The 22,212-nt window shown below is 39.8% G+C and overlaps 1 protein-coding gene across 16 annotated transcripts in view; it reads left to right on the top strand.

Annotated features, from left to right (window-relative positions):
- FOXP1 (forkhead box P1) overlaps positions 1–22,212 on the top strand; it is a 613,965-nt gene that overhangs the window by 235,256 nt on the left and 356,497 nt on the right. The window contains exon 1 of one of the 16 annotated variants that reach the window (XM_077325167.1): positions 19,337–19,501. The exons of the other annotated variants lie outside the window; for them this stretch is intronic. The gene's annotated coding sequence lies outside the window, so the exon portion shown is untranslated. Of the gene's footprint in view, positions 1–19,336; positions 19,502–22,212 lie in introns of those variants that run through there. 16 annotated transcript variants of the gene reach the window in all.

The raw sequence follows: 22,212 nt of genomic DNA, 5'->3' as shown, positions 1-22,212 counted from the left end.
TGCAGGGCTGGCTTGAGCATAGCCACCTCATGGAGGCTCCTGGACCTATCTACCTCCCTGGGGACACCCTTCTCACCCATAAGAAACTTCAGTGCTGGCAGCTTCACATTACTATGTGGCCTGGTTTGAAGAGATGCAGCCACAATGAAGAAACAAAAAGAAGGGAAGGCAGGCTAGAAAAAAACATGTTGGCAGAGGAGCCCATTGCCAACCTGAGAGAACTCTGCCTCCTTGGGGGAAGAAGCTGCCTCTCTACCACGTAAAAGAAGCAGGCTGCTATGAGCCTATAGATGGAACCCTTCTCATTCTTCCAAAGCTTTGGGAGGGGGGAATATACCAGGCAGAACTCTCCTGTAGTGTCAGCCTGTCCAAACAACAGCCTGACTGACACCACAGATAATCCATATCACCAGGGTTGAAATACAGAGGGATTTCCTCCTTTACAATCTCCATGTTGGTAGTATCCAAGACAGAGAAGGGCATGTGTTTGGGGGAAGAATCAGAGATTCAGCAGGCCTCAGCCAAGATCTTCAAACAGAACATTTCCTGGTCTGTGGAAGTTATACTTATGACACCCCATTGTCTGAAATGACCATGGTTCTTGGATCTGATTCAGTTGTTGACCAAAGCTCAGGTCAACTAACAAGGGGGCACAAGGTCAAATTCCTTTTTCAAGGAATCTGCACTGCTTCTAACATGGGACAAGGGAACCTAGTAAGTCTGAGGGCAGAACACCTCAGAGGACAGCTCTTGCCACCAGGGCCTCGTTGGGGGAGATCTGCAGGGCTGTGATACGGGCATCCTTTTCAAAATTCATCAAACCTTATAGAAGAGATACAGTGGCAGTCGCTTTTGGCAGAAGGGTGCTTCAGCGGATGGTGATAGATAGCTCAACTTAGACCTAACAAGAAGACACATCTTAGACATAGTTAACCACCTTGGATCTTCCCCCACTGAAGTCGAACAAAACATTGAAATCTACCTGCTGGTTTCTTCTCCTCAGTGAGGTGAAGTCATTCATTTCCCACCCACTACCCCCAAAAAGGGGAGTAAGGAGAGGTTATAGGACACTTTGTCGGGAGGAAGTAAGAGAAAGGATTTTGTGGCAAAGTTTGAACATAACTGGAGGGCCAGTCTAAGATCACCCAGAAAGAAATCACACAAAATGTGCATAGTCCTGAGCGAGCAGAGCCACAGCCTAACCAACTTGGATAATTTAGCCCCACTGAAGAGATCTTCAGGTAGGTTCCCATGTTTCATTCTCTGAAAGCTCACTAGCACCTTACAGTGTGTAATCCTGTTAATATTTCTAGACTTTCTTTTGTGGATTGAATGGGCCGGAAGCCACATTCTGACTATTATCTCCCTGCCTGTTAAGAGTGGTATACATTTGAGGGTGATATAAATATCTTTACAACAATCCTATTGTGTAGTTTAAGTTGAGGGACAGAGCGTGTGACTGCCTGGTGTCATCCAATGTATGCCATAACTTCCCAGTGACTGGTGAAATGTTTAACTGCTGTAATTGTATTGTTGGTTTCTGACTCTTTAACTGGAGAACAAGTTGTTGGGAGGCAGAACCTCTCCTTCCCAAAGTAGTCTGTTGAGTATCACAGGAATAATTTCAGTATCATGCTTTTTAGTATCTACGTGCAGTCTTTAGTGAAATCATCTGGATATTTGGAGTACATTGTTACAAGTTTGCTGATGAAACTCAGTCTTTGTGCATTGGCAGCTGGTTAATCTGTTCTTTCGGTATCAGTTTGTTGTCTTATATTACACTTGTTGAATTTTAACTTTTAATGTGTTCTTGGTTCTCGGAAGCCATGTTTGTATCACTCTTGGTTGCTAAGGAAGATAGGGAATACGACTTTCAACATATTATCTATCATATTATTATTGCTGTTATCATGTTGAGGTTATTGGTGTTGCACTGTTATTGCTGTTGTCACATGTGTTACCTCATGTTATCTGTATCTGTTTCCTGTTCCCTGTAAACTGCCCTGTGCCTTCGGGGGAGGGCGGTATATAAATATAAATAAATAAATAAATACTTAAGACAGCACTTTGTCCAAGGTGAACCACCTTGTATCATCTGGAGGGGTGGTGGGTAGGCCCATGTGCTGCACACTCTGAAGATTGTGAGTAGCTCTAAGAGTGCAGGCTTTCTCTGAAGTGGTACCAAAGTTGTAGAACTTGCTCCCTCTGGGACTCCTCTGACTCAATATGCAGGCGACTTCTGAAGTATTATGGAAGTGTTCTTTTTCTAAATGAACACTTAGAATGGTGTGAAACGTGTTCTTAATTTGTGTGCACTGGTGCATTTTATGGTTTTTATTATTGATTGTTTTATTATTTTAATTAATGGATGGCTTTACTGGAGCTTCTAACCCTGCCTTGGATGCCTGAACAACTAAATAAAGGTTTCTCGCAGAGGCGATGCCTTTCTGCAGGGTAAATTCGACATGTTTAGAGTACAGCTGACCTGAACGCTTGAGGATGTGGTCAGTTTCATTCAGTCCTGATTTCTTTGGTTCTTCCTTTGGTTGCAACTCAATAGAAAGTGTTTTGTAAGTGCGATAATACCTCTGTGGTTCTTCACAGTAACAAATGGTAAATCTGTTCTGTTGTTTTTGACCCCTGCCCTTGCTACTATATTGATAGCAAACTGATTGCTTTTATCCAGAATTTAGGTGGATATAAATTCTAAACAAGTCTTAAGTAACTGCAAGAACCAGAGGGAACAGGTTGCCAGGCCTTTGATTGATGTCAGGTGGAAGAAGAGTAGGGAATATCTAGCCCCACTTCTGGAGTGCTGTATTCCATCTTCCCAGGCATACAGCTGGGGGGTTTGGTGGGTTAGCTGGGGATTGATGCAGGAGGGTGTAAGGGGAAGTGGGAGAGGGTTTTTAAATTGTTTCATTGGTTATGTCATAACTTTTGTGATCCGCCATGAGCCAGCTGTGTGGAATACAAATGTAATTAAAAAATAAATAAAATAAATTATTTTGAGCAATCTCCCCACCCCAATCTGACTTACTTTGAAATAGTTAAAATTGTTCTGCAGGGCCTGCAAGACAGAGCCTATGGTTGAGGCCCACAGACCCTCATCAGTTACGGGCCTCCCTACACAGGCAACACCTGCACGACCCTCGTCGTGACATGACAGCACTTTGTTTCCCCCTCCTTCCTACCAGAGAGAAGGCAGGGGGCTCCTGTTTTTTTTTTTTTTTAACATAAATTGATTTTAAATGTTTTGATATTTAACTAGTTTATATTAAATGTTGTGAGCTGCCCTGAGCCCTTGAGGAAGGGGGGCATAGAAATCAATCAATCAGTCAATCAATCAGTTGAGTTTGGGCAAAAAAATAAACAGTTGAGAACAACTGATCAGTACAAAGTAAAGAAAAATACTTGACAGAGTTTTATTCAGTTTGCTGTATTTATGGCAAATAGAAGATTTGCTGATTTTTTTTTTTTGCAAATCATAGCACATTCTCTTACCCACAGGTAATAATGACTTCAATAGGAAAAGTAAAGTGACACATCCATTTGCATACAAAAAAACACCGTACAAGGATCCCAGCATTTTATTATAAAGGTAGTGTAATGACCTGTCCCTTTAACAGGCTTAATGGGGCTGATTTACAGTATCATTCACTTCCATGAGATGAAAAGTTTCTCCTGCCCATTTGCACACATGAAGCTCCCTTTAAAGGGGAAGGGCGTTTCTTCTCAAGGCTGTTGGCAAACCTCCATACAAATAGGTGGGCATGTGAATGTAGATCTTGTGTTACTTCTAGTGTGACCTGAGATGGAATGTTGTGAGCTGGTTTACATAGATGTAGATTATCCCACACTGCTGCCAAAGTTTATTAAGTTTCCAGGGCATTTGGGTGTGAGAGGCAACAAATTTTATTCATAATACATCCACTGCCGCACCACTTCCTATAATCCACTAGCATTTTGCTGGTTCTCCTCTTTGTTTTATCACTCTCATATTGTCCCAGTGCAAGAAGAAATTATAAGGCATTCGATTTTTGGCAAGCTTCTAATTAAAGGCATTGCGATGTTTAAAACAAATATCCTTTTCTGCGTGCTGTGTATGGAACATGTAAAATTTCCCCTACCTTAACAATCCCTAAAGAGAGACGGGTTGTATACCTTGGATAGGTCAGAAGAGCAAAGTGCATTTTGGATTTTCTTTTGAGACATCAAGTGAATATGCTACTCTTGTGTACCCTGGCTTGGCTTACTTCGGATGATGGTTGCCAGATTTTTCCGTTGCTTATTAAAATAAGATCATGAGAGAGATTCATATTTTTTAACAAGAAAGTAGGCCAGCCCTACAGATTGTGTTTTGGGTTGGGCTTCTTTGGATTTTGCAAACCAAAGGGAGCATGCGCTGCTGTAGCCAGAAGATAAATCACACATTCTGCTTGGCTAATATCAAAGGTTTGCCTGATATGCATGGTTTATTGCTGAGATACTCTTCCACCCAAAGACCTCAGTCAGCGCAGGAAAGTTAATCCCTCAGTTTGGCTAACAGAACGCTTCTCTTGCATGCCCTTGGTCCAAAACTGACATGTGTTTTTGCCTACTTTGAGCTTGGCCGGATTGAAACACAAACAATAGTTGAAAAGTGATGCAGCTAGGGGCCTGATTCATGTGTTTGTTTTTTTGTACTGTAATATTTACATATGCACAACCAAGAGAATGTTGATTCTCAAGCGTTTTCTTTTTCACGTGTGAATGAAACTGAAGCCATCACATGTGGACTTCATCACTTCAAACCTGAAACCATTAATTGATCCTGAGCTAAACAATTCAGATTTAACCATACAAAAAAAAATGATAATAGAAAATTTTCAAGCCACTGCATGGCAGAAAGATTGCCCTCCCCCAAAAGCTTTCTACAAATTTTGGATTTTAGGATCGCCTATTTTTGTGACATTTGGAATGAAAAAAAATGAAACCTATAAGAAGTGAGAGGAAAGTAATTTTACTTGTCTGATTCCAGGAATATGCAACTGTAATAAATGAACATTTAAAATAACCTTATATAGATTGCAACTGTACATAAAAATCAGAATCTATATTATTCATCATTCCCCCTTTATTTAAATGTAGGAGTCAAAGAGGTTTTGCTTCTTCAGCTTAACTTTTTTTTTTTTTTTACTTCCTTGGTAATTGTTAGCAAAGACAGTAAGTGGAAGGGAGGACATCTTCCAGATCATTAACACAGAAGGATACACAGATGTAATAATGGATTTTAATTGTATTCATTTGAACATGAATACATTTATGTTAAGGTTTAAGTACCGTTCCTATTAAAAATTAAACTTTGAGAGGTTAGTGTGTGTATCGTGTCACCTGTCAAGTACAATGTTTGCATATTAGCCATAATGTTTCAATCATAAAGTGGGCAGTTAAAGCCATAGATGTCCTTGTGAGTGGACACTTCTGTCCCAGGAGAGGATATACAGTTTTTCATGGGTGCTTTTCTCCAACTGGAGAAACAATGGCAGTGGAATGCTCAGGAGAGCCATAAAAACTTGCATGTTGTTTTCAAGTCTTTCTGATCCCCCTCCTTCTCTTCTTTTCTCTTCTACGTCCACAGCTATTTTGCAGCCAGGCAATCCCCTTCAAGCACTGCCTCTAGAAGTAGAGTAACTCTGGCATGCACATTACCCAGTGGGAGAACTTGTGTGGATGGTAATTTTAATGAGACCTGATTTAAGCAGTAGAATGGGTCCATAAAACTAATACAAACAGACTTTCAAAAGCCTTTGCTACTTGTCAAGCGCTGCAGTTGGCCAGAAACGGTGGAGAAGCATCCATAAGCTTAAATAACAATATCATAATAACCTTGGGAGAACTTGACATGCTGCTTCAAGAGGCCAGATTAAAAAAAGAAGAAGTTCTTAAGGGTGGGGAAAAGTCCACTGCAAGAAAGCTCAGAAACAAAAGGAGTTATTTACAGAAATGTCTGTTAAGAAACAAGTTTGTGTGGAATCCTGTATCTTTCTGTTTATTGTTCGCTTGTTTTCCTGAACAAATACCTCATATTGAATTTTCCAAATCTCTGCTTAATTGCATTCATTTCCCCTTTGCATAATGTATCTACTTCTTTTTTAGTTCGCTTTTTACCCCAGTGGAGACCCAGAATGTCTTACATGAGTGTTCTCTGCTTTATTTTTAATTATCCTACTTGTTTCCCTTCCCACTACTGAAGATTTTTGGGACATACTCTTGGACTGTTGTTTCTTTGTTCTCATTGTTCATCACATGATAGAGAAGGAGACTACACCTTCTGGATATGAATGTGCAGGGTCTAAAAGTGTATGGAATAGATTTCTACCTCCCATGCTACTTTTGGACTTTATACGGAATAATCAATTTATTTATGTCAATATGCATACCAAAAATAATTTCAAAAAGCTTCTAAAAGAGTTCAAGCCAAATGAATGAAGACAGTTTTTGAAATAACAAGCTTTATCTGACATCTTAAAGGCAAAAGAAGCCAATCTTTCATGATTGGTGTGATCCAAACACTGTGATCCATAGACCTGGATAGCCCAGACAAGCTTAATCCTTTTAGATCTGGAAAGCTGAGCATGATCAATTTTGGCTAGTATTTGGATGGGAGACCTCCAAGGATTAGCGTGATCCCATCAGATTTTGGAACCTAAGTAGGGTTGGCCTTGGCTAGTATTTGGATTTGAGACTTCCAAGGAATACCAGGATTGTAATGTGGAGACAGAAAATGGTAAACCATCTTTTGTCTTGAAAACCCTATGAGGTCACTATTAAGAATTAGCTTTCAGTTAATTCAAGATGAAACAAACCTTATCAGTATAATGATCCTCACAGGGTATAATGGAGGCAAATATTTACCAAATCTGAATACCATATTGGTATTGAGATTTTAAAATATTGGGAAATTTTGGGGGTTCAATATATTTGAACCAAAAAGTACCAGGATTTTTTGCACATCCAGAGTTAACTTTGATTTGATGACCCCCCCACCCACCCTCACCCAAATTTGCACTGGGGAAGGCACTGGCAAACCACCCCGTATTGAGTCTGCCATGAAAACGTTAGAAGGCGTCACCCCAAGGGTCAGACATAACTCGGTGCTTGCACAGGGGATACCTTTACTTTTAAGTTTAGTATAGAAATTCTAAATGGCATTTTGGGGGGAAAAGATGGTCATTGATTAGTATTGACCCCTCAGCAGATTTCCAAGTATCGAAATATTACTGTGTCTGGTTATCTATGAAAATACTCATCATTGAGTGTGCTTTTCAAGATTCTTTTTCTGATTGCCCTCAAGATGACAGTCTTTGAAAGAGCAATTTCCAAAATATTGGTGAGTTTTTTGAAACTCAGCCATGGCAATATCATAAATGTAAAGACTGTGAAAGTTGATTTGCCTCCCTCCCCTCTTTTAAATCCCACAAGGTAAACTAAATGATTTTGCACTTTGAGTGGATTCAGATCATTGCACTTAGCTGTGCATTTATTATATAAATTTGTCCTCCAACTCAAGTGTTAAGTATGTATTATGGAACCCCGCAGCCCATCTGAGCACTTCCAGTGTGCAAATATTTTTAAAATTTTGTAATTAAATAGGAGTTGGGCAGCAGTGTCCACTAAAGTGATTCATTAATTGAATGACTTGATTAAATTTCATGTTATTTTCATTTATACGGCAAGGGCATGCATCTCTGGGCATCACTGGGGATTCCTTGCAAGGCTGTCAGCAACCAGTTCAGAGGTCCTCTATAAGAAATCTTTAGCACCCAATTAAATATTAACCAAGACGATGCAGCTTGCTCTTTCTCTTGTCGAAACCAAGTTTTGACATCTGAGGCTGGAGGTACAAATTTGCTCCACAGAATTATTCTGGGTGCACTCGGTTTATCACTAGCTTGTTTCTAAATTAATCATGCTCAAAAATCTTCCTGTGTAATTGTGCTGGGGCGGTTCACTGCCGAATAAAGTATGTAAATAAAAAATGCCCTTTTAATTTCATGTTAAGCATGCCTTGCCACTGATGCAGCCGGGCTGGATCTGTTTCTTCAGAGTGTCATTTTAAAGGTATTGTGGTTTCTGAGCAGCAGCTGTGATTGAAAAGTATGTAAACTAATCTGTTCTTGCTCATGTCATTTTTATATTCTTGTGTCAGAACACCAGAAGGCTGCTTTAAATTTGTCTTTCACTGTGTATTAGTTCTCGAGTCTTTTTTTTTTTTTGCCTTAGTGTATATACTCCATTCTTTACTACACATGGCAATTCTGTGCCAAAGTAAATGGCTACACATGAAAAGAACCTAAAATAGTTCTTGCTTGATTACTGTACAATATTATGTTTATTTTGAGGGAGAGTTTTTATTACCTTTACATAAAAGTACGATTATCCTGAACAGTATCCATGTTGTAGAAAGAGAAATAATCAAACACGCTGTATTTATTAGTCTAAAAAGCAATAACTTTGCATGATCGTTTTTCCACAAGAGGAAGAAAGGAGGGGTGGGGATTTTGGAGGGTGCATTAAGGCATAACCTCTACGTTGTCATAGTGTTTTTTTATTAAAAAACCAAATCCATATTAATTTTATATTTCTTTATAAAATCATCAGACTCCTCATGGACAGAAATTTAAATGAGGTTATAGTTAACGATTTATTCATGCCATACCACACATCTGATCATGTCTCAGCTTGATATTGTTTTTTTGCCAGAAATATTTCAAACCAATTTCTAATGTTCTGTTGTGGAGGTCAAATAAAGGGATGCATGGAAATGAATCATGAGTGAACAACAGTTCTTATTCTAAGGAGGTGAGAGGAGCATAAGGCTGCCAACTTTGGCTTGGGAAATTCCTGAAGGTTTTGGGGTGGAGTCTGCAGAGGCCAGACATGGGGAGGATTACTGCCATAGAGTTCATACTCTAAAGCAGTGGTCCCCAACCTTTTTATCACCGGGGATCACTCAACGCCGGGGACCACTCAATGCCTTTTACTGAGGCCCGGTGGGGGGGTAGTTTACTCCTCTACTCTCAACCACTGCCCTAGCGCTCTCTGATCGCTATGGTAATGTTTAAACATCCCTTCAAAATAAGATACAGACACACCACAACAATGAAGTGTGTTGTAAAGGGCTGGGGGAATGAAGTAAAGGGCCGGGGGGGAGGAGAAGGTGTCCTTCGGGGCCCACCTCCAATTAGTCGAAGGACCACATGTGTTCCGCGGCCCACAGGTTGGGGATCGCTACTCTAAAGCATCCATTTTTCTATGGAAACTGATACCTGTAGTCTGTAAAGGTAAAGGTAAAGGTTTCCTCTGTGCAAGCACCGAGTCATGTCTGACCCTTGGGGTGACGCCCTGTAGCGTTTTCATGGCAGACTCAATACGGGGTGGTTTGCTAGTGCCTTCCCCAGTCATTACCATTTACCCCCCAGCAAGCTGGGTACTCATTTTACTGACCTCGGAAGGATGGAAGGCTGAGTCAACCTTGAGCCGGCTGCTGGGATTGAACTCCCAGCCTCATGGGCAAAGCTTTCAGACAGCTGCCTTACCACTCTGCGCCACAAGAGGCTCTTCTGTAGTCTGTAGATCAGTTATAATTCTTGGAGATCTCTAGGGTGCCCTTGCACAGAACACCTGTTTATGCCAGTTTGGTGTTGGGAATGCACTGTTTTTTAATCCTCCCCACCCCCCATCCACCGCAATCAGCAAATAAACACTTTTAGCATTTTGTCTTGAGAGAGACGTATGAAACTGTAAGTGTATATGCTATATTTGAGTAATGTCTATTCAAATGTACAGTAGCTGAATCTAAATTCACAGAATTAGAATCAGACTAAAGGAGCCTCGTGATTTAAAACATACCCTAAATTATGATTTTGGAACACAGGCAGGTTTTTTTCTGGCAAACGTTTTGATATGCAATTTATTTTCTGAATTTTGTTCTACATGACTGTCATGTTGTGTCATAACACAAAAGAACCGATCTCACTTTAACAAGAATTATTTTTTTAAATAAAGAGCTAATAACATTTTAGTAAGACTTAGGTGTGCACATTTCCCTTGACTGTCAAAAGAATTAAGTGGTGAATGGCTAAATAATTATGTCCAAATCTGGTACATATAAAGGTGATTATATCTGTATGTTCCCCATTTATCAAGAGCCTCTTGTGGCGCAGAGTGGTAAGGCAGCCGTCTGAAAGCTTTGCCCATGAGGCTGGGAGTTCGATCCCAGCCGGCTCAACATGACCATATCTTATCCATTTGGTGCCTCCTAATAATTGTGAATGAGCCTCTTGTGGCGCAGGGTGGTAAGGCAGCAGAAATGCTGTCTGAAGCTGTCTGTCCATGAGGTTGGGAGTTTGTTCCCAGCAGCCGGCTCAAGGTTGACTCAGCCTTCCATCCTTCCGAGGTCAGTAAAATGAGTAGCCAGCTTGCTGGGGGGTAAATGGTAATGACTGGGGAAGGCACTGGCAAACCATTGAGTCTGCCATGAAAACGCTAGAGGGCGTCACCCCAAGGGTCAGACATGACCCGGTGCTTGCACAGGGGATACCTTTACCTTTTTTTTAACCTTTCCCCATTTATAATAGCCATGTGTAAGTTCATTGACCAACCCAGGCCTTTGTGGGCAGTTGCTTTTGATTTCTTAGAATTCAAAATAAAACCTCATGTTAAAGTAATACAAAAAAAGTTTAACCCTAAAGCGATTAATAGGTTAATGGTCTTGTCTCAGTAATATGAAGGTAGCATTACTTTGTGCAGGCCGAATACACGCATTTCCAAAGCAAAGAGTTGAATTCTAGCCCTTCTTCCACATTTCTATAAAGAACAGGTTTCAGTTTTTTTTATTCTCCCCCCCCCCCCCTTTGGATTATTTTGATAATCCAGTCAAGAGGACTGGAGAGGCAGCATATAAATCTCCTAAACAAACATACAAACAAACAAAATTTCACTTCCCATAAACACTGGAGAAGAAATATACTCATCCAAATGTCTCAGAAGTCATCAGCGACTAAATTCAGAAATTAAAACTTGTTGAGTGTAATGGAATTTTATTTTTAAATTGACGATATAAAAGAAATAAAGCTGGAAGCTGGTCTTAGGAAGTCAATAGAATGGCATATGGCATGTGCTGAAGCACCAGATGCTACAACTAAAATAATATCTTCAATAACTTGCTATGCAGCTCCAGCTGTGCTAACCTATGGCTTGTAACCAGGCAAGTGCTTTGTACTTGCCAAGTGGTGGTCAGACACTAAAGCAGACTTCAGCAATTAGCGTGGTTTCCCATCCTGTGGCTAGGCTCACTGTGTGTGTCCTTCTGGTTGTGGTCCAAAGCAGAGATAATGGCATAAACCCTGCTTGATTATCCAAGGGAGAATCTCATTTTTGCTGAATGTAGAGTCTACCTATCCCACCCATTACTCTTCTTTTGCCTCTTGATTAATGTTCTGAATTGTGACTGAGCAAAGGCTTTTGAAAATAAGCCTTGATGCCATCTAGCAAAGCATATCCAAAAGCTGAAAGTTCTTTTGCTTAAATATGTGGGTGTTGCACAACACCTTTTTCCAATTATAGTCCTTTGTGGTCCATTGACTGTTTCTCTAGAGAACCAATTTTCAGGAGCAGATTTTGGTGGTACATAAAAGGCTACAGTGAGAAAAGGAGTGGAAGTGCCCAGCTGTATTTATAGAATATCGCACACCACTATTTGGATGTTTAGTACTGATTCCATTTTAGTTGAGGCTATCCCAAATGAATCATTATGCAAAATTAACCAGTCAAAGGCAAGACAGAGCACAACAGAACACAAGTAAACTTGTGTGGTGCAGTGGTTAGAATACTGAAGTGTTATAGAGGTTAGACTGTGAAGCTTACTGGGCGACTTTGGACCAATCTTGCTAAATAGGATTTTCAGTCTTGGGTTGGAAAATACCTGGAGACTTTGGGGGTAGAACTGAGAATGGGTGGGATTTGGGGCAGGAAGGGACCTCATTGGAATATAATGCTATGGAGTCCAACCTCCTACCTTACAGTGCCAACAATGATGATCCAGTTTTCCATTTGACATTATCACAGTTTTGCAATTATAAACTGAGATTGTATTGCCTATTGATTATCCACTAATGTTACCAGTTCAGTATCTTGCCAGTTCTTACAGACTGGGACTATTTCTTCAAGACACAACTAAAAATGGTGGGTATTACCTTTAAATCCCTATAGCAGTGGTCCTCAACCCCTGGTCCTGGGACCGATACTGGTCCTTAGATCAGTCGGCACCGGGCCGTGGCTCCTCCTTGTTCTCCTCCCTGGCTGCTGCCTCGGGGGCTGCCTTGCTACTCTGCCGCCTGTTCACCTTTGGTGCTCTCCAGTGGCCGCCATGGCTGAGGCTTCCCCTCGGTGTGGTACTACGCAGCTGCGGGTGGCGGGAAGTCAGGGGTGGCAGCAGGAAAGCAACTGGAGCAGGGGCTCAGGCAGCAGTCGCAACATCCCTCAACAAAAGACTCCCCCCCCCCAGGCCTCAGTAAAATTGTCAAGCGTTGACCGGACCTCGGTGATAAAAAGGTTGTGGACCACTGCATAGGATTTGTATTCAAAGAAGTTGAAGGGATTTATTTGCTCTTCTGTTATTGGACCTACAACTAAAATTCCTTAATGGAGTCCTACTTCAAATGTCCTTCTGAAGAGAGATACATAGTCCCTCAAGGTGGAACGTTTTCTGTGGGTTTCTTGCTTATGATGGCAAACCATATCTGTTAGCCTCTTGTTCTGAAAAACTTATGGCATCACCATAAATTGACTGCAGCATGACAGGACATTACACACACATTTTGCCTATGAAAGACCCTTCCAATTAAAGGCCAGTATCCAAGGATGAGGGGGTTTCATTCTGTTTGTATCTGCCATGTGTTTTATTGTGAATATGTGTTTTATTGTTTTATTATTTTATGTGTTTTATTGTGAATATGTTTTTATATATAAGTTCAAGGAGCTGGTACTCACCTTGGTAGCCCTAAATGGTCTGGGACCATCATATCAGAGGGACTGGCTCTGTCAGTGTAATTCCCTTCGTAGGCTGTGCTTATCATGCGTGGTGTCACTCAACAAGTGGAGTGGTGTCGGGCCCTCAAGAGGTCCATTTGAAGAATGGGTGTTTCCAACTTGTTCCTCTTCCAGGAGAAGCTGGTGGGAGCTGTCTCCTTATGGCATGGGAGACCTATTCATGTTGGTAGATTCATTTGTCCAAAAAGCCATAAGCCTGGTGGAAGAGCTCTGCCTTACAGGGCCTGTAAAATTTTGATTATGATTATAATTGGGATTATAATTGTGATTAGAGCCTCTTGTGGTGCAGAGTGGTAAGGCAGCAGTCATGCAGTCTAAAAGCTCTGCCCATGAGGCTGGGAGTTCGATCCCAGCAGCTGGCTCAAGGTTGACTCAGCCTTCCATCCTTCCGAGGTCAGTAAAATGAGTACCCAGCTTGCTGGGGGGGGGGTAAACGTTAATGACTGGGGAAGGCACTGGCAAACCACCCCGTATTGAGTCTGCCATGAAAACGCTAGAGGGCGTCACCCCAAGGGTCAGACTTGACCCGGTGCTTGCACAGAGCATACCTTTACCTTTACCTATAATTGTGATTGTTCTGTTAAGGCCCTGATGTTCTCTGGGAGCTCATTGCACTAGGCAGGGGCTGGCTGAAAAAGCCTGGCCCTGGTTGAAGCCAGTTGGACTTAATTAGGTCTGGGGTCTACCAGACAGTTTGAACACAGTGCCCTCCAGGGGATGTATTCAGATAGGCAGTCCATATAATATGCTGGGCCGGGACTGCATATGGCCTTGAAGGTTAAAACCAACACCTTGAAGTGAACCTGGAACTCCACTGGGAGCCAATGTAGCTGCCACAATACTGGTCTTATATGGGTCCTCCATGGTGTTCTAGTGAGTACCCTCATGGCGGGATTCTAAATGAATGAATGAATAGGGTTTTTAATATTTATTTATATTTATATAAGTATATAAACCTGATAACCTAAATTAAGAAAGATTTCCCAAACTTATGTTATTTAATATTTTTCAGAAATGCATGGCTATTAAAATATATCTATCACCATGTGTTGGGCAGGAAGTAGCAATACTTGGTTTGATGGCAGCATTATGGGCAATCAAGCAAGGAGGAATAAATTTGAAATATTATTGACAGGGCATGGATCAAGCGACACAGGATTGCAGATCTTTGCTCTGAGCAGCCTGGAATGTGTGCTTTGAATGTTCCTTAGAAAACATACCCCTGACTATTCAGACTAAATACTTTCCTAATACTCAGTATAATTTTCAATAAAAGTAGTAATGTCCAGTCTAATTTTTTTTTCATGAACTAATTTCTGATAGTCACATGGTTGCCAATTTGTACAGGTCCTTTTCTGGCTTTCTTTTGTATTCAACAATTGGAAATTTTATGCTGGTATTTATAGGAAAGCTGCACATCATATAAAGTCATTACTGTCTTCCCATCTTTGTGTTTTATATGCCTGTATGTATTTTCATAAACTATTTTTCCCTCAGTTAGTGCATGTCTTTGAGAATGTGGTATACCCATTTCGTATTATTCAAACTACTTATGTGCATGATTTAGATGAAGAATAAAAAGGTTGTACAAGGTGATGGCTTCGTAACTGTATATTTATGTGACACTTATTGGGGTGTCTTATCACTTGACCTATTAACATTTACATATTGCTATTATTTTCCTTTGAAAGCATATTATGCTTCATTTCCCAGAAAAGATGAGTGATAGCGAAAGGTTGGTATGTGTGATTTACTACATATTGGTTTGATTTACCTCATCCACCAATCCTGGTACAGCACAGATAAATATATTTATTGCTATTAATCATTTATGCAGATATCATTAGTATTCAGGTATGTGATACTAGAGATTTAATATTGTTTAATAATTGTGCAAACCACACAAGTAAACTATTCTTTCCATTTTCCATCCTGGGAAATGATAACTGAAAGATGTAAAAGACATTTCCTGTACAGAATGCTGTCTAGGAAGTCATGGCAGATAGAGGCCACACTCCAGAAAGTTCTTTGACATATGCTCAAGGACTTATATACATCTACCCTCAAGATTTCCCCCCCCCCCAAAAAAAAATCACAGCTGAAAGTCCCTCAGATGTTAGAAGTAGCTTTCCATGTGGTAATGGAGAAGGGGGAAAGCAAAGCTTCATTCAGCTCTCTAGGGATTAGATCATACTTTCATCTTTTCATACAGAATTATTCTTGGGAGAATGAGAGCATTATCTTTCACCTAACAGAGAATATCCAAATTTAGTGTTTGTGGTCGGTGAATTTCTTTGACAGTGTGTAGCCACCATACCTGTTTATTCAAACACTATCTGAATATTGAGGTGTCTCCTGGGGGTCTTGTAATGGTTAATTATAATTCTTCCTTTATTTCTTCTTAAGAAATAGCGAAGCGCATTATTTCTTAAGGCTGTAATGTAAGTGTGTATCTGTGTGTGCTGGGAGATGAATTAGTCTTCTGCCAGAAACAGACGTTCCAATTTCGGGCCTGGTTCCGCTGGCAAATGTCCCCACACTAGTTTTATGCCAGCTTATGAATGATGGGATCAGGCCTTTATTTGGAGCTGAGAGGACTTGATGTGGAAACAGGAAATGCACATTTCTAACCTTCTAGAAATGTGTGTGACTATTTTCAGTCACAAAACCAAAGCGTCTTCATCTTCTAAACAATGATGCCATTGTACCCATCGTATCTGATTAGTTCTGAAAATGTTTCAGTAAGTCTATCTTAAAACATTATAAGAAGATAATCAGCTGCCTTAGAAGGTCCCCATCTGGAGTATAGAGTTCTTTTACTGAAAGATGTTTTGCCTTTCTGAGATAGCTCTCGCATTTCATCATCTGTTGTGCAGAGATGAAGTGCATATGAAAAGTCAGTGACTCTGAATCCATCTGTTGTTATTATTTTCCACTGATAATTGGCTTGAACAATGAAATGTCTGTGTCTGTAGCCTTTGAAACCATACACCCTGTTTATTTTCTGGAGGTCTCACTACCCTCCTCCACCCCCACCCCCCTTTCTGCTTCATTTTTCTCTCCAGCTATAGCTAGTGGAGCTTGCATGAAGATGACATCTTTGACTCGGTGCATCAGGATGTGTCACTCAGGCATTTGAATCTCGACTACAGATTTTTTTTTTTTTTTTTGCCGGAGTCCTATGCCTGTTCTGTTTGCGCCAATAGAGAACAGGCTTTTACAGCAAGAGAGATGGGCAGATCCAGAATGCAATGATATTCTACCTGAGCCATAGTATTTATTTCAGGTTCCTTATTAAAATATTAATTTAGAATCCAGCCTCTATTAGCTATGGAATTAGATACCACCTATAATTGTATAATATATTCAGTTGCATCCAGTTTTGCACGATACAGAGCATTAATATTGGATTCCACTAACAGCATTTCCATTAGCTTGCTCAACCAGTAGGAGATATATGTGAGCAAGGAGGCATAACTACCAGCCAGAACTGCCAAAACAGTCATTAGAACCTCCATAGGGATGGACAAAGGCTTTTACACAGTGATATACTGATTACATTTTGTTCTATGGTTTATTTGCATCAAGGTTAGATCACTGTTATCTATGCGCAGTGTATTATCCAACACCTCATTTTAAAGGTCATTTCATTTCAAAAATAGTGTCTAGTAGAGGTCTTGGATCATGGTAAGCATTATTTCCCCATCAGGGTGGGAAATACGTTTTTACTCCTTTGGTGCTATCAGGATACTTTTAGGTGCTGATGCCATCTTTGTGTTAAGGGAGAATTAAAAGACGGCCCTGCCGTATTCAAGAATTTTGCTGTGTGTTTCAATATACCGTCCCTCAGATCTGGTTGCACTAAGAGCATTTCAAAAAATGTATTACAGAATGGGTGTCAATGCTGTTTACTGCTGCTGTTCCTTCAACTGTTTTGTATCTTTTCTCACCTCTATGTTATAATGTGCATGTGTGTATTGGGGGGGAAATACACAGAAAAAAATCTCAGTGAAAGAGCATCTTCTTGGCATGTAGAAGGTCCCAAATTCAATCCCTGTTATCTTCTATTAAAAGGATCAGGTAGTAGGTGACGTGAAAGACCTCAAATCAAGAACACTGAAAAGCTGCTGCCAGTCTGTGTAGCCAATGCTGATCTTGATGGGCCCATGACCTGGTTCAGGATAAGGCACTTTCATGGGCATTTTTGTGCACTCTCAGCCTTTTCTTCCTCACAGGGTTGTTGTGTGGGTAAAGTGGAGAAGAGAAGGAATGATGCAAGCCACTTTGGGGGGCCCCCTTTGGGGAAAAACATGAGGTATTAATGAAGAATGTAAAGCTAGGCAGTGAAGTAAGTTTTGCAAGATTACATGTGCTTGAAATTGCCCAGTATCGGGGTTCTACTCCCTCTCTGCATGTGTGAGCAGAAAGTGAGTGAGGATGTTTTCCTGGCATGCATCTTGGGTGATACTTTGCAGGGTTCCTGATTTTGGCATGGCTTGAAGGGCCTATTGTTGGGATTGTGCAGTTTAAACAATTCAGTGTATGAGCTGAAGACCCAACAGTAGGTTGGAGCCCATTCACTGGAGCATTTGTTCTGCTTGTTTAAAGGAAGGGAAGATAATGCTAGGATCCTGGTAAATATATAATAAACACTTAAACATAAATAGGGACATATATATGCTCACTTCTAAGAGGTGTTTACTGTGAAATGTGTGCAAAGTAGTATATTATTCGTATTCTTATTCTGCTATATCAGTTCTTATATTTTGAGCCATGAAAATATACCAGATGAATCAAAAACAATAGTGTAATTATACGTAAAAAAAAACCCTCAGATAAAATCTTATCTGCTCTATTACAAAAATAAATAAATCCTGGGTTTGACTTCTAAATAAAGTATTGGACATCTCAGGTATTGAAAACATACTGTATAATTAGTACCATATTGTTGGGGTGTGGGATGTGGCAAAGTATCCATGAATGAAGAATTAAACAAAGCAAAACTTGGACCTGATATTCTACTTGCAGAGTTGAAAGAATGAATGAATAAGAAGCAGAAGGTATATTCTCCATATATAGGGTGTTTTTATATACTCACTAAAACACACATGTAGAAATTTATTTGTATATATGTGTAGAAGATGCTGGAATATTTGAAAGTAGTTTTCCAGCAATTAACCTCAGAATTTACCCCAAACCAGAATTATCAATTTAATTGTTAATCCACTGATGCTGTATTCTGATGTCTTTGAAGTCAGAGGACATCCCTGTCCATGTATGTCATTTGTGAACTTTGAAAATGTATAATATACAAACCAGCCAAAGTTACGCAGTTTTAATGGCAAGGATGACACTAGAAGAATTCAACTTGCACTTTAATCTCTCCCATCAAAAGAGAAAGAGAGAGAGACTTAGTTTGGATTGGATCCTGCCCATATACTCTATGGACAAAAGATACTGAGCCACATGAAGCTTTAAAAAAAATCCCAATTTTCTTCCCTTTTCTAACAGCATATGATATTTAGAATTGCAGACTGCATTTTGAAATTATAATGTTTTAAATGCTATCCCAGAACATTAAATACAATTTTTAAAAAGCATAGCTCTTGAGTAATAGAATTGATTAACTGATTGAAGTATTGGCTTTTAAAATAATACAACACAATCTTGATTTATTTTAGTTATAAGGTCCCCTTTTTAGAAAGAAGCACCACAATCCTTAACCCATTTACCTGGAGGGGGGGTGGGGGGGATGAAAAGTTGTATCTATATCAGTAGAATTCACTTTTGAATAGTGTGCTTAGAGACTTAGTCAATGTATGTGATTCTGCAGAACTGGAGGTTTAATTAAAGAAGGGAGGGAAAACTGTTTTACCACTGGTTCTTTTCAGTGCTCCTGTCTCTTTTGTCTTTCTCTCTCTCTCTCTCTCTCTGCCTTCAAAGGTGTGTGGGTGAGAAAATGTTTTCTTTTGTAATGGCAAATCTCAATTTAGCACTTAATAGTATTCATATTTATCAGTTGTTATTGCTGCTATTTATCTGCGAGGGCTGCATAGAGCTGTGTGATCTTTTTAGCCACCGTCCCTATTAAACAGGCTGTGCAGCTCGTGAGAGATCAGGACAGGTAGAAAGCACAGCAGGCGTCTGATTTGAGCCAGTTACTCATTTGCGGGAGTGTTTGTGTTTATGCAAAGGGGCCTCTTCCTGAATATTTAATCTAGAGTAAGGCAGTGGCTTTTGTTGTGTTTAGACCACATACCTCCAGTCCTCCTTTACCCTGCTGCCAGTGTCGAGGGAGAGAGAAACTCTGGTAGTTAGAAGTCTTCGGCTGGTCTTCTCAGAACTCTCAACTTTTTGTTCACTTGGGCTGGGAGGCGCAAAGCTTTTCTTCCTCTTCTTTAATGGGGTAAGTTTACACTACTTAAAGAACCCACGGTAGCTTTTTGTCTTTTCTGGGATATTGTCAGAGTTATTTCTTATTCAGGTCCCTACACCGTAAACTCAGTGGTCTGAGGGAGTTTGTTGTAGCTGTTTTGATTGTGAATGCAGGTGCTTCTGTGGTAACCCCTGTACTAGTACAGGTAAATAATGAACCTTAACAGGCAGGTTCTTCTTTGGGAGTAGTGACTGGAATGTGTTCGGCATTGTTCTTTCGACGAACAAAACCTGCTTTAAAATTGTGCTGGAGATAAATGCTTTCATTGTTTGTGGAATGCTTTCAGATAGTGTACAACATACTGCTTTTTTGTAGAAGGCAAGAAGAAACTCAGGCTTCTGCTCTATCTTCACCTAATGCTCTCTGTGTTGTAAAAAGGAGGATTTTTTTTTCCTATGGGGAAATTGAATCGTCTCTTTGTTGATATTAATAGCACACTAGAGATGTTAGCTATGATGAAGAGAGTACCAGGACCATAGAGTAGGAAACTTGATAATGCAGGGGAAGAGCAGGGTGGGGTGAAGCAGGGGAGATGACAGTCCTCTTTTCTCTGAGGAGCAGGGTTTGCATAATACCATCCTAGTTTTAACTGTTTACTAAAGGCATTTTGATCACTTGCTGTTACTTTTAATCTAGCTGTAATTATTGTGGCGTGCCTTTTTATTTGGCAACTGCTACTAGCACACTTTCCGATTTAATCTACTTAAAAAAAAATTAAAACTTGTATCTGATATAGTAGATACACACACACATTCACTCAAACGCATACCCTCTCTGTCTCTCTTACGCACTCTATAAGAGGTACATGCCGACTGTAGGAGCATGCCAGCTTCCTTCAGGGATTTGAATTATAGGGGGAATCCTATCAAATCCCAAGAAAACAACAGCAGAAGAACTAGCTTTCAGTACGGTTTATAGAAGTGCTGAAGGTTTATAGAAATGCTGAGTACCGAGGGCAGAAGTAGGAATTTAGGTTACCAATTAACTATTTCCTTCATTTGAGTAACTCCACTCAAACAGAAGAGTGTGCTATTCCACCACATGTTGGCAAGGGAGAGCTTCTGAATAAAATTTCTCCAACCTTATTAAAATGTGTAGGGACTTTTTAGTCTACTACGGTGCAAATCAACACACATATTCAGAACATTTTTATTAACAATAAGATTGCTTAAAGTTTTTTTTTAAAAAAAACCAACATTGCAAATAGCGTATCTAATTGTAAGTATATTATTTATAGTCTCTCTTTATGAGGAAAAAGCACCTCAGTCAAAAGTACCTTGTGTGATTAGCGCTATTGTATTCTTAAATTTTGATTGATAGAGATAATAGTTTTCACTTAAAAAATACAGACAGGTACTTTAACTTTCCATGACAATAGCTATTTGCATTTCTTTTATCTTTTTGTTTAACATTTGTGGGGGTTGGGACAGATTTGATTATTAACTCTTATTGCACGCTGTGGGAAATGCTAAAACAAAGCTTTTGTTAGAGCTTCAAAGGTACAACTGCAAATATTGTTTGTATCGGTTCAATATTTAAAGGTTGTTAAAGGATAGCTCTACAATATTTTCACATGACCATGGCCAAGGGTATCACTGTATTGTAAAGGTAAGAGAATAGGTGGTTTTCTTCCACGAAAGGTGGTCAGGTTTCTGCGTTACTGTTAGACAAGAGGAACACTTTTACATGATGGAGTGAGAGAACTGGAAAGCTAGGCAGCATGTTTCTATCTGCCTCACGATAGAGAGAGCGAGATTGTAAGTTCATAGGAATCTGTAAGGGAGGGTGGAGACATTTGCAGGGGGGGGAATCTTACAATGGGGCACTGGCAGAGAAGTAAAATTACGTTGTGTCCAAATCTGAGAGAAAACTAGAATTTCTACATGAAAACAAATGCATTAGATGAAGCAGTGGTGCATAAATTGCAGAAGCTATCATAATATACACCCAGACTCCAACTGGCATGTTCCCTAAGAGTGTTCTTTAGGAAATTTAAACCTAATTTTAAACATTTTTATATAGGAAGTGAAATACTTCTTGTGCTTCAATGACTGTTACACAGCTGTTGCTGAGAAAAAGGGAGGTGGAATATTTTTATATTCTTGCTATCAATTAAGTTTTTTAGATGATGGGTGATTCTAGCAGTTGCAACATTGTAAAATCTAGGATTAATTGATGACTAGAGCACCACAAAGCCTGAACTGCACAGGCATATTTGATCACTTGACATCTTTTGCGTTCTGTCAGATGGCCTCTGTGCCTTTCAATTGGATATTTGACAGGGTTGATACTTTCTGGGAGCGTGTTGTAGCTTTACTTTTAAAAATCTAACCAGGGTGAGCTCTGTTGTGCTAACATGAATTCACAGGAGATAAATAACCATTACATCAGGATAAGTTCAAATTTGTAAACAAAGCATCTTTAGTATGCTTGTTAAGTATAATACTTGCCACTGTTTGATGTTATTAACTGATATTGTTGAAGACAAAATATTTCAGTAAGTGAAATTATTCTTTGTTTTGTTATTTTTATTCAGTTGAATTTTCACCTACTACCTATTCTGTCATTTATAGTAAATTCACCAAATAAAAAGGCTGTATTAATTAACTGGGAGATAGATCAGCCCTTAAACAAGGGAATTAGTTCTTCAGCTGTGTTTAAAAGATTAACACTATTTTTTG

The sequence above is a fragment of the Paroedura picta genome, chromosome 3 (genome assembly GCF_049243985.1).
Source record: "Paroedura picta isolate Pp20150507F chromosome 3, Ppicta_v3.0, whole genome shotgun sequence".
NCBI classification, from domain to species: Eukaryota; Metazoa; Chordata; class Lepidosauria; order Squamata; family Gekkonidae; genus Paroedura; species Paroedura picta.
Note: the sequence above shows the minus strand (reverse complement) of the source record. Positions and strands in the feature narration are given on the sequence as shown.